The sequence below is a fragment of the Zosterops lateralis genome, assembly GCF_965231275.1.
Source record: "Zosterops lateralis genome assembly, chromosome: Z".
NCBI lineage: Eukaryota > Metazoa > Chordata > Aves > Passeriformes > Zosteropidae > Zosterops > Zosterops lateralis.
This window is the reverse complement of record NC_139800.1, coordinates 72,889,766-72,903,848: the sequence shown is the minus strand read 5'-3', so window position 1 is coordinate 72,903,848 and position 14,083 is coordinate 72,889,766.

The following is a 14,083-nucleotide window of genomic DNA, read 5'->3' as shown; positions in this document are numbered from 1 at the left end:
ACCTGGAAATGCAGGTCCCTGTTGACAACCCACTGGGGCTTGGCAAAGACCAAGAGCCAAAGTGCTGATCCCCTTCAGTGGCTGTGTCTTCTGATGTACATTTTCAGGGCAAATGTGTTCTATCTTCTTTTGGTTTTGTAGGGGTTATTGTTTGATTATGTAGGGTGAGGGAATGTGCCCTGTGTAATGGGCAGAGCTGTTCTCCCTCAATTATAAAGCAAAAAATACTCCACAGAGTGGACAACGAGCCAAAAGATTTGAAAGGGTGTTTCGCTTAGGTTTTCACATTATTAATACAACACATGACATTAAATGCAGCTGACCTTTCTCTTTTATTTGTTTTTCGTTACTAAATCTCCAAAGACAGGCTTTTCTGAGTTTGTTATAATTCTGCACTTGCTTTTTCAAAAGAGTTGAATAACCTATGTTTTTCATTAGCGAGAGATCTATAATCATTTGCCTTGCCTGCCTCCCATTGAACAAGGAGCAGAACCAGAGCTATGCCCCAAATGCACCATCTCCTTTCACCCAGAAAACCACCTTCTCTCCTCTGCCAGCTCTTAGCTCCCAGATTGGTTTTCCACCACCAAAGAGCTGCCCACAGCTCCAGATTTTCCTCTCTGCCAAATTGTTCCAGACCTCCCTCCTCTGGAGGCTGGAAGGCTTCATTTCTCTGCCTCTAATTGGCTCTGTCACAGAGCTAGGCAGTGCAGGGGGCTGCAGGGACACACCAGCGTGTGGCCAGTGAGCTCCCCATAGACAATAAGCTGTCACCTTTGCTGCGGCGAGGTTCCCAGAACACAGCACACACACCCCAGGAATTTTGGACCCAATTTTGGTTTGCCATCCTGTACAGCTGGGGAATAAGAGGTTTCTATTGAATGTCAGCTCTTATTTATTAGAACTTGCAGTCAAACAATAGGCCACACACAGGGAGTGTCTAACAGACTGAAAAATATGTGTGCAGCTCTGTAAACACCTCAGCCTTGTTTGTGTGTGTGTGTGAAGGCAGGGGACACTCTCTCCTTCAAAATTCACAAGCTGCTTCTGGACTTCTGGCCGGCCACGTTGATTCCCTGGTTAGATACGTGCATATCCTCTTCCCTGACAGCCAAAAAAGCCAAAATGCAGCCCATGTTGAGCAGCCACAATCCTGCAGAGGGTTTCTCTGTCAAGCAGATACTTTCTCCCAGCACCACAACAATTCCTGCTTGTTCCCTCAGATGTGCCATGGACTGCCAGTGGATTACAAGAGATAACAGATCTCATATTTGCTTTCATGTTGGGAAGTAAAAAACAACAACAGGCCCATGTGACCATGGCTGGGGTGGTGTGGGGAAGACTCACCAAGTTTACCTAGCTCAAAAGGAGAAAATTTTGGAAAAAAGCTTATCATGCTCCCTGGAGACAACCTTCTTCTAATGCTTCTTGGAAACTCTCATATGAATGTTTCTAGATCTACTTCTGTAGGATGTTTGAAAATTAGACAAATTATTTCAAGTGCCTTACAACATTGAAATGCACTTTTGACAGGGAAGTTATAATTTTTTGGGAAATTCAGAAAGAATGAGATAGCAGAAGTCAGGAGGGAGTCATTCTCCTTTTGGATAGGATACTATATCCTTTGAGGACTTGCCAGCATTTCTGCCTCCCTGGAGTCTAGAAGAGCCCTAAGCCAACCTAAAGGTGACTAAAGGAGGTCTAAAGGCAAAGGAAATGCAGGAGAGGTGCTACCATGCCCAGCATTACCTGTCAAGGAGCCCAAAATAGCAAGGGAGGTTATTGCCCTAAGTGATGCCACTGAAAAGCCAGACTCATTTACTTTAAAGCTTCACTCACTTTCTTAACCCAGGGTTACTAAATCCACAAAAGGAAGTAAAAACTGGTGAAATGGCATATCTGGGGGCAGGCCAGCACATTTTTTCTTCCACACAGAAATGGAGGCGCACTGAACAGCAAATAAAGTGCTCAGGATCTTGACTAGAGCATAGGGAAATGGCTTGGATTTTGTGCTGTCAGGCATTAATTTGCCTATTCTACCATGTCTCCAAATGTCTTTGACCAGATTTTCACCTCACTTTTCCTTTAGAGATGCTCACTGCTCACTGGCATGGCTTGGACTATGAAGGCAGTCACCTAACATAATTGTCATGTTCCCTGCAGCATTTATTAATGCTTTTTTGTGATTTTCAAACAATTGCTTGTTTGTGCATGTGAAAATCCATCTCGTTCATGTGCCTCAGGTGAGGCACCTGAAACCTCCAGCTGTTGACAGAAGTGATGTGGCTTTGAGTTATTGCTTCTACATGTGGTGTCCAGAACCAGAGGAGCATCAGGAATCACTCCTGTGCCTTTTGAAGGAGAAATCTGTCGAGATCTAACACACTCCAAGACAAGAGAGGCCCAAATTAAATGTTAAAATGAAAGTCAGGGAAGGGTATTTGAAATTAATATGACCAGATGTACAATTTGAAGCCACAGAATTTTTTGCAAAGTCCACTATGACAAGTGCCTCAAGGAATGCATCCAACATCATCCCAGAAAATGGGAAAGAAGGATTTTTGTACATGTGTTTGTAAACGTCTTGGGGAACCGCTTAAGCAGTAATCTCATGAAGAAGTTCTATTGCTCATTCCATTATGGACAGCCTGATTGCAAATCTAAATTCTGAGCTGCATTCATTTTTCCCCCTTCCTCTGCACGTATTGTTTTAAGCCTTTTTTTTTTTTTTTTTTTTTTTTTTTTCTAGTTACCCAATTCAAAGCCTCTCCAAATAAAAGTTTATATGACATTATTGCCACAAAGGTTCTTGCCAAGACAATGAGCAGAGCAGATGCTGGCCAACTTGTTGATTCACTCACTCAGCAAAAAGCTATGTGGATAATTTTGTTTTCCTTTGAGGTGCAGACTCCCTTTTCCCTCCATGCTTTCTTAGGCCTGCATCAACCACATGTCTAATACAAGCTGTTGTTTTGGTTCTGTTAACCTGCTCCTGTCTGGAAGTCAAGGAGTGGTTTATCATTGACTTTAATAGTTCTAAATATCCCTTCTTCTTCTCTAAATTATTGTCTAGTTTACATCCTTCTATCTCTATTTCCCACTAATCTCTAGCCAGGTCCTGATTCCACTTAGGAAAAAAAAATAAATAAAATGGAATATAAAAATTTCAAGGGCTGACTGGAAAGCAAATATTTATTTTTCTTTTTAGATGAGAAAATTAAGTATTGAATTCAGTTAATATTTTTGTGCAGCATGCTGCTCTCAGATTGTTCTGGTGTTTCACATCAAAATAAAAAATGGGGGGGGGTGGGAATAAGCAATTTTTACAGAAGAAAGTTTCCCTGAAAATAAAGAAGACAATTAATCACCGCCCAATATTCTGTAGAGGTACCAAAAATTATTTTCTAACTACTTGTGATAGACACTTGAAAGATCCTTCAGGAGGCAAAAGTTAACTTAGATCAATAGGAGGCTCTGCTTCTGATCCTCCCTTTCTAATCCACAGGAACAACTCTAAACTATCTCATAGATCATATCTTCAAATATGGGAAGCATCTGGGATGTAGCCAAAACTTTCTATCTGTAGCAGGATTCATTTCAGTTGCCCACAGCAAAATTCTTTATTTATTTGCATTTCAATGCAGACTCTTGGAGTTATTTGTTGAAAGGGGACAGATCTCTGCTACTTCATAACTAGTGGTATTTTGTTCATAGGTTGAACCAACTGATGACAAAATTACATCACTAGAAGGTTTAGCACCACTTGTTTCTGTTCTGTGTCATGATTGTTTTATGTTACTGATTTTTGAAAAAGTCATTTTTTCTAAGTCTGTGTCTCTGCAGCCACATCAGCTGTAGCAAGAGGAGAGAATGTAATTTAGTTTTCCTTTTTTTTTTTTTTAATAGAATTTGCTCCACCTTCATTTTTTATAAATGAATATGTTTAAGTTCAATTACTAAAGAACCTCTTGAAACTGAGCTTTATGTACAAACCATGTGTTAGAAAGACCAAGAGTGAGAATTTTTTTTTCTGTGATTCTTCTGAATTCATCCTGGAATTACTATGGAAAAAAACATAACTTGATTTGTTAGATTATAAATCACAATTTGTATGTTCAGAGATTGATTTCTTACATCACACTCTGTATTCCCTTTGATTTCAGCCACTTTAAAACTCTCCACCTTAATGCAAAGGGCAACGGCTTTCTCTTTCTGTCAAAATGGTATAAAGAACAAAATATCTGGTGGAATTAAACAGTGATGTCATTCCAAGGGGAAAACACATATCAGCTGTGAAACTTTCTGCTTCTCACTCCACCTTGGAAATATTTGGGTACCCCTGAGAAAATAAATATGCATTTGATGGCAACTTGGAGAGAATTAACAATGCTACACAGAAACAAGGGGGAATGAAACATAACACACCCTGGGTACACTGAAAATATTTCTCAGCATAAACAATGCTATGTAATGTACAAATCCCTTTTATTTTAGTAAGAAAAGAAAATCAGAGTTATAAACTCAAGATGTGTTGCCTCTGATGTACTTGGCTCAATCTGAAAAGAGCACTGATGAACCAGGCTTTCTCATGCTATCTTAGCTAGGACATTTATAACTCTGAATTTCAAACTCACACTAAACTGCTTGAATAGGTCCAAAGGCATTGCCTTGTGGCATGAAATTTGACAGCCAGGAGAACAAAAACAAAGCAGAAAAAAAAAAAAAGTGGGCTGAAAAGTTAAGACCAAGGCCTGACTCTGGGAAAGATGAGTTTGAGTGCTGGTTTCATCCCAGTTGTGAAACTGGTGCTGCAATTTGGTTTCAAGGCCCATTTTACACACCTCGCCCTTTCCACATTCCTAAGGAAACTGACCAAAATCTAGGGACTTTGACAAATTTTCTTGTTGCAAAAGTTAATCCACCTAGCAAGGGTGAAGTTGGACTGGCTGCTTAACAGTCACCTTGGAGCATAGGGATCCCTTCCTTCATCCAGACAAACAATGACCATGCCAAGTGGTGGTTTATCAGGAATCAGAGTTCTTAATAGGCAATTTGACCTGAGTTTCTAATGTGAAACACCAGCACAGTCCATCCTTCATGACTACAACCAAATCAGCAGAGTAGAACTTGGCCTTTTAGTTTTATAAACTCCATGTAGACAGATAGGACTGAATATAAATATATATATATATATATATATTATACATATATATATATATAATTTTTTTTTTACTCCGTTTCAAGCTGTCTTTCAGACCAAGGTAAAAATTTGAAGTTGACAGCCTGATCCTGTACCTAAGTACCTAAAAGTAACACCTATAAATACATGGAAAATTCAGATCCAGAACCAGAGACTGATTCTGTCTGTCTTGTCACAGAATCACAGCTGGGAGGGCCTTTCATCCTGTCCAGCTTTGCTCACAGTGGGTCCCACGAGGCCACAAGGAACCTGTTGGATCTCAAGCCACAGAACTCAGCACTGAATACTCAAGCCTTCACCACTGTGTCTCTGTCCCAGGGAGCAGTAACCCTGTGGTCTTCTTAGGCTTCCTTTGGCTGCCAAAATTCTTATGGATACTGTTGTCTCTTCTGTCGTCTGACAGTTTTACCTCCTGATGAGCTTTGGCTTTCCTGATCCCACTCCTATTTGCACCTACAGAGCAGCCTGTCCCTGCTTCCATCTCTTAGTCCTTCTCTCCCCAAGGAGCTCCATGTTCTCTGTGCTGACCCGTTGCCAGTGTTGCTCAGCTGCCTGCATCTTGCAGCAGACCATTCTTGTGCTCTGAAGAGGCTGACATAGAAGATCAACTGTCTTCTCCTGGATTCTTTTGATCCCCCAAGGGCAGTTTTCCTTGAGACTGTGAAAAGCATGGGATAAATCTGTTCTTCTGAACTCCAGGCTTATTCTGCCTTGCTTATTCCCAAACACTGCAGCTTCATGGTCCCTGCCTTTATCCTTCCATCTTCATGGTATCAGATCTAACAAAGCTTCTCCTCTGATCAGTTTATGGCTTGCATGCATCATGAAGCTGCCCTCCAGAAATCTCCAGCCTTCCCTGTAACTTTGCCAGCTTCCTTTGCCACACAGCAGCCTGCCTGTAAAGTCCATGGCCACATAAGCACACACACCCCCAAAAAACCCAAAAAACAAAAAAAAACAACTAATGAGCTTTTGTCCATCAGCTGCAAAGCAAGACTGAATTGTGTTACCTTCAAAGGCAAACCTGCATTGATGAATTCTGCTTAATTCTTTCCGGTGAAACACAAAGGACATACTGTGGGGTGTAATGATTCTCATCCAGTAGTCCTATCTGTTCAATTAGAAGACTGGAGAACCACAGAGCCATAGAATAAGCTGAGTTGGAAGGGAGGCATTAAGATCATGGAGCCAAACTCCTGGCTCTGTACCTGACAACTCTGAGAATCACAACACATCACAAATGTCCAGGACTAGCCTTAACAACTTGATGTAGAAAGTCTTCATCAACCTCAGCTCACCTGCAGCAGCAATTTCTTGAGAGAGCATTCAAAATCTGCCTGATTGCTGCCCACCACCTGCTTGATTTGGAGTCTGAGGACCTTCTGCAGAGCTTGGGTAGTGCATAGTGCCCAGGAATGGGAGAGGGTCTGTGTCCTTGTCTGTAGAAAGACAGACAGTTCATGGTCAGGACCTCATGATTCAGCTGTGCTGGATCCCACCAACAGAGCTGAAAACTCCAGATATTGTTTTGAGTTGCTTGTGTGGAATAGATAAAAGTTGTAAGAAGATTAAGAGAGATCTGACCTCAGGAAAGCTGAGGTCCATTTTTTGCCCTTCTTCAGCAGCTGCAAAGTCCTAGCCAAGGCGCTGAGAAATGTTTAAGCCTCTTCCTCTGGCAACAACAAGAGTCTGATGCCAAAGTAGTCATTAGGGTGGGAGCCTTATCCATGTGTATAGGCGCTATGGGATAATGTTCATATGCAACCAGGATTGTGAATTGGGGAAATAGTAAGTATCTGTCAGAGGGACATGGCTGAAGAAAGATTTATAGAACTAGTTACAGCCTGCTGCCTAAAGTAAGCAAGCTGTATCCTCTGATGGCAAAAGCCCACTCAATTGTTAAAAGAGAGTTTAATAAAAAACCTTCTACCAGGATGAATGACTTCACTTTGCTGCAGAGATTGCTTTGTGGACTTGTCATCCAAAGACCTGCCAAATACTCCTTCCTATGCTCCAACAAGTTTCCTCCTTTTCTCTCACCACAGCAGGAGGTCACTTCTCCTTTTCCTCTCTCCCAAACACTCCAAACCTTTAGTGCTGGGCTCTAACTATAAACTTAGGTCTGAGGCTAAAAGAAGCTGGTTTGTCTATCTGAGTGTTGCCAGTCACGCAAAACAGGATACTGTTCCTGTCCAGGCTGCTAAAAGACTTTGCTGTTGCATAGAAAACATGATGATTCAAGATGAAATGGGGCAGCATTTAAACCTGTGTTGCATGCAGCACACAACAGAAGTGAACAGCAATGTGTGTCTGACTTGTCACAGCTCTTTTCTAGATACTGTCTGCTACTTTACAGAGGGAAATAATTCCCAGCAGAAGACTTCACAGCTCAGTAGCCAAGTGCTGTGTTCCAGCCCCAGAGGGAGGCTGCTACAGCCCTCCAGATCCATAAATCCAGGCACAAATGCTCACTTTTGGAGGCTGAGTACAAGGACATGACACCTTTCATGTGCTTGTCTCACTTGCTCTGTGGAGTCTGTTACCTGAAGAAGATTTTGGAGTTTTGCACCATCTGCCTTTTCTAAAACCTCCAAGGGACTACATAATAGAGACAGAGGACTAATTTAATCCCTTGGTAATGGGATTGCAGCATGAAGATGAAAAACACAGCTGTAGGAGAGGGCTTGTGATACGTCTATGGCTCCCACTGGTGCATGGCCAATGCCTTTTAATGACTCATGGCCTTCCTCTTCCTGTTCTGACCAGGTCAGAAAGTGAATCACCAAAATGACTGGAGGGGAAAAAAATAAAATCATTGCTCATCCACAAGTTTGGCTGCTGGTTTTTGAGAGGCAGTGAGTTGGGTTGTGCAGGTCTGGGAGTGAAGACCATGGTTGATTTCAAGTCCTGGAGACTAATGTGAAGAATGCCAGGGATTTCTCCAGAGTAAACACAGTTCCTTGTGAGATTTAAACCTCAAGGCTGCAGTGCTTGCATAAGCCAGGCATAGAATCCTGCCTCAGTGTGGCCCTGCTGTTGATGGCAGTGTTTGTACTGGGAGATCAAACTGGAGAGTCCAAGCCAAGATGAAAATGCCAGGGGAAAAAACAGCAATAGTGGATAGCTCGGCCACACCACACCACTTCTGATCCTTCACTTGTTCCAGTCATTGCTGCCATACCAAGTGTGCACTCTCAGTCAACCAAGCCTTGGAAGAATGGCAGGGACAGAGCCCTTAGAGGGCAAGAGTTAATGTTTGACAGTGCCTGAAGGCAGTCTGGTTATGCTGTTATCCCAGCACAGGGATAACAGGAGGAAAAGAGAAGAGGGAAATCTCTACCAAAGTTGCATCATGGACAAAGCAAAAGGTGGCTCCTCTACCAGGTTTGAAAGAACCCAGATAAACAGAGCTGATAGATGGTCTCCAGTTGTTCCTCACCCATATTAAAATCCCTATCCCTTTCCCTTTCTTGTCTATCCCATTCCCTACCTCTTTCAGAGCTGATGAGTCACTGTGGTCTTCACAGGTTTAGTTATTTGGCACAAAGTACCATTTACTCACAAGAGTTTTCTCAGGCAAGAACATCATCTCATCAGCCTGTTTGCCTCTCTTCTCCTTTCATCTGTTGTTTGTTTTCCATTCGTACACAAAGAATTCACCCCCTTGCCAGACCATTTGCATGTTCTGTAAGAGGTGACAGTGATGTAAATGTCAGGAAGTGCATTCTGTCTAATTGTGCAACACTTTTTTTACCTCTGGGTTATTTACCCTGTATTTAGTTCTTCCCTATTCAGACTTTGGCCCAAAAATAAACTCAAAGGAAAAATCTAAGTTTAGGAGCTGCATGTGTGCCTATGAATGGCTGGGGCAGAAGAAAGGGCTGAGCTGGTCTGGTTCTTTCTTTGCCACCAGCCCATTACAGCATTTTGCACAAATCCCTCTGTCCCCAGGAGGTGGTGGAGAAGTGTGTTTGTACAGCTGCACGCACAGTGAAGAGCCGTCGTCTTCCTTCATCAGGAAAGCACTTGTTCCACAGTGCAAGAGATTTTCCTGCCTCTTGGTGAAGGATTCCCTCTTAGGTTGCTACTGCAGGAGGCAGACAAATCCACTTCAGCACCTTTGTAGACTTGAGTGTCCATCAGAAAGGACAGTGGCAGTTTCTAGAAAGAATTCAGAGTTATCTTATCCTAGTCATGACAGGTAAAGTTCACAGCCGAGGCTGAAGATGCTGCTGGAGCCTGTTATAGAAATAAACAGCACAGCTCCAGTGCTCTAGTGAACTCTGAGCAAACAGGAAAAATACAGCAGGCATCTGAATGGACAGAGAAATCCCCATGATATATTCAGAGCCCAGTTATTATTAATGACATTTATTACCCTTGTAATTGGTATATTTATATATTGGTATAAAGTTGTATATTACCCTTTATTAAATCATCTTTAAATGGGATTACAATGTTTAGTATGGCTGAACTGAATGGACAAAATGCAGTTTTGGCCTGGAATACCCACTAGCAAAGAACCCTATAAGTCACCAGACAAAATAAGCCTTGCAACTCTGTGTCATGTCAATGAAATCACAGAAGACCACAGGGAGTGGTCTGCAAACCAACTCACCAAGATCTTCACTGAAGAAATCTATAAACAAGTTGCAAATTTGGTAAATTTACTGCTGATCATCTCAAGCAACTTCGGAAATGAAGATGAAGATATGTAAGCAGATCGAAAGTTGTGTTTCCCTACACCAGTCTGAAAATCAAATGAGTGCCCATCAATTAGTCACGAGGTTTTGGTTACGGGGCAGGAGAAAATTACCACATTGGGAAAAAAAAAAAAAAAAAAACAAACCAAAAAACCTTGTGCTACAAGGCCGGTAAACTAATGCCTTAAAATTAATTTACAGTATTATTTTCACTTCTCATTGATTATCTTCCAAGTCTACTTAACTACATGAGGGCCCACGTTTACTAATACCTGAATTTAAGGACCTACCTTCCTTCAGGAAGAGCTCCATCAATCCCATTTCTACAGTGGGAACTAAATCTTCTTCTAAACTTGGCCAATCCCTCAACACAAAACAAACAAACCAAAAACAGCCCAACTCTCCAAACAAACAAACAAACAAAAAACCAAAAACCAACCCAAAACAAACAAAACCACAAACAAACACCCCAAGGTATAAAATCAGGAACTGCCATGACCTACAAAGCAATGAATAGTCTTAAGATCATCCATCTTAACCCAAGAATAATTTTTCTGTGGGAGGGCATGGAATACAATTTTATCTAAACCAAATGAATATGCCAAGATTTTCAGTAATGTGGGCCAGAGAGATTTTTGCATAGACTGAATATTAAACTCAATTTTCAGCTTCTTGAGCATATATTGACTTTGACTGCTATAGAGTACCACCCTAATGATAACAATGATTTATACAGAATTTTTGCCAAAAATGCAACACAGCCATCTTAAAACACTTCATAGTTCCAGAAAAGTGATATGCAAGCCACGTGGAAGGATCACATTGCATCATCGACCAGAACATGGAAACCCTGTGATGATGGACGGCAACAGTTTGAACAATGCACACTAACATTACCCAACAGTTCAGAAAAGGAAGTGAAAATTTAATGATTGCATCTAGTTGAAACTGCAGGAAGAATTTTGAAGCAAGAGAATTCAATTACTCAAGCTGGAACTTAATCAGATGCTAAACAGAATGCACTACACAAGCATTTCAAATTTGGGCTGACTTAAAATACAAAATATCAAGGATAATCTCACAAAGTTAATGGGAACTATGATTTTTGTTTTCTGGGTTTTTTCCTTCCTTTTTTGTTTTATTGAGCCCACACTGCCCCAGAAAGATATAGGGTATGTACAACAGAAATGTCTGAGGAGCCAGGAAAATGTTGTTGATTGATACCAAGGCCTTTCTGGTGATGGGTGAAGCTGAGAAGGCTGCCTGGCTGATGGGGACAGAGATGAACAAATTCTGCCAAGGAATGGAGTTTTTATGACAAGAAATAACACAGTGATGAGTCTCTGCTATATGTGAACATATAAACTCTCTTTGGCTGAATATCCAACCCTCCACAACCTGTGGCTATTCCCGAGAGAGAACTTCAGTGCTAAACATGTAAGCATGACATTTTTGTGGAGGGGAGCTCCTCCAGACTGGGAGACTGCAGTCCACAATCTGGAGAAGGAATGTTTATTGAATTGTTGTTGAACCCACCTTTTTTTCTGGAATATCTTGACAAGAGGTTCTTAAGCCATTCAGGTGCAAAATAAACAAAGTGGGCTCAGCTGAGGCAGCTCATCCACAGCAGTCAAAGGTCAGGCAGGACATATCTATGCAGGTTGTACTCAGAAGCAGCTACAAGAGCTGAGGACTCAGACTTCACAGGGGGCTAGGAGGATAAATTGCTCCAATTTTTCAAAAACCTGAGTCTGCATCTTCCACAGAGGCTTATGGAGTTGGTTGCCTGTAGTTACTGATCAAGACTACACAGCTCAGCACTGGGGGAGGACAGACAGTCAAGGTAAGATGGAAACTATGGATATCTTGCACAGGCATTAACGTGTAGTACATATAAACTGTAGAAGTATTTTCCATTTATAGGAGGAATTTCTCTGAAGGTTTTAACAGCAGTTGCTCACAAAGTATTTCTTGAAACACTATGGCCAAGGACACTTCCTTATCACATCACGAGTGGCCTCCCATAATAAGAGAGTGTTTGCCTTTACCTTGCTATAACTGACTGGTAACCACTCCTTTGCATCATTACAAGCAGCTGCAGCCACTGCCTTGTCTTGCAGTCACCAGTTGTGCCTGGCTGGTTGCAGCTGCTTGCAGGTCTGGCTGCTGCAGTCAGTCAGCAGATGAGAAAATACCAATGGTTTTATTGACTGAGCACCATATCCAGCTCCAGAGGAGAGGGCTCACCCTGTCCCACGTGCTGTCAAGCTGTGGTCAGTCAGTTATCTGCCCACAGCCGTAGGTTGTGCAACAGGCACGGCTGTTCTGGCAGATGGGCCTCTCAGAAACCAAGTCACAAGTTTCATTTCCATTGTCCAAAGTGAGGAGTCTTTCTCCTTTTTGACTAATTTTTCTTTCCTCCTCTGTGCTGGGGTTATCCTTTCTGAAGTCCAGAGAGTGATGGGGAATTGATTCGCTGTTCCTCCAGAGGCCAGGCTTGCTGCCCACTGCCAGGAGGGTGAAGGGGACATTGGCACACACAACCCTTCAGGCTTTCCTGCCCTGCCACCTTTCTCCAAGAGGATGCAGAAGATCCAAGGGCAGCAGGGTTATTGCTTATCTACCCCACCCTTTCTGCAACAACCAAAGTGTTCTTCCAACAGGAGAATGCCAAAGCAGAACCTGGAAAACAAAAAGCTCCATCCTCCCTTCTCCTTCACTCCTTCTCCAGCCTTTGAGGAAAGACTGAGGGAGCTGGGGTTGTTTAGCCTGGAGAAAAGGAGACTCAGGGGTGACCTTATCACTCTCTATAACTTCCTGAAGGGTGGTTATAGTCAGGTGGGGGTCACTCTCTTTCTCCAGGCAGCAACTGACAGAATGAGAGAACATGGTCTCAAGCTGCACCTAGGGAAATATAGGTTGAATGTTAGGAAAAAAGTTTTTTACTGAAAGAGTGATAAAGTACTGGAATGGTCTGCCTGAGGAGCTGGTAGTCACCATCCCTGGATGTGTTTATAAAAAGACTGGATGTGGCACTTGGTGCCACAGTCTAATTGAGGTGTTAGGGCTGGGTTGGTCTCAATAATCTTAAAAGTCTCTTCCAATCTAGTGAGTCTGTGATTCTCTGCAGCACTCTGGTGGCCTGGAGATGTGCTGGGTGCCTCTGCCACCAGGCCTGGCTTGGGGCTGCAGCACTTCTGCTGCAGTCAGGTCTCCTCAGAAGCAGATATTTGGGAGCTGCCTGTGCTGGACAAAGTGGATGAGCAGTTCCCTCTCTGGGAGGTGATACAGAATGTACCTGTGATACAGAATGTATCCAGCAATGATTTGGTTTGGTTCATCAGCTGGAGCATCTGTTTGGAGCCAAGACAACCCAAGCACGAGTTGTGTTGGGGTGGAATCCATCACACTCACCAGCCTCACCTTGTGGCACCTGCTGTCTTTGGGAGGAGCAGCTGTGGTGGTTTTCTCTCCTTGGCCCCTCAGCATCCTGCAGTGTTTATAGACTGTCCTCTTGCCATTGAGCAGCTTCTTCTTTCCTTGGCATTGTGAAATCTTGCCTGTGGCTCCTTGCCACAAGGAATAGTCAATGCTGGAAGTGGAGCTTCAATGCAGAGCTGCCGGTTCTTGCAGCCTTTTATCACAAGCTTCATTATATCTGATATTTTCCTTAAAGCTCCAGTTCCTGTCAGCTAGCAGTTACAAAACAATATCAGAGGGTTTTTGGTTGGGTTGTTGTTTTGGTTTTTTCATTTCAATATGAAATTATTCTTTTTTTTCTCTTCGAATTGCAGAGAAAAGCCTGAAAACATGGCCCAGGGCTCCAGAACCAGACAAACAAATAGAACTTCATATTTATACTGTATTTGCATGTCATTTGTAAGACAGCCTCACCACCATTTCAAGTGCCACAGAGTTTTCATTTGTGGCTGGGAAGCACAAAAGCCAACTCTCCAGTAAGATTACAGCCCTGGTGGTTTCTCAAGGTCATATTCTGCATGACCCAAACATACTTATTAAATTGCTCTGCTTAGAAGAAGCCTTTTGTTTTGTTTTGTTTTGTTTCTTTTTTTCAATTCAAATGCATGCTTGAAGAGGCATGTGGTTATGAGCTGGTCATTGTCCCTGGCTCACTGGTGAGAAAAGCTCCATGCAGGCAGTGGTCCACATGGGCAAAGCC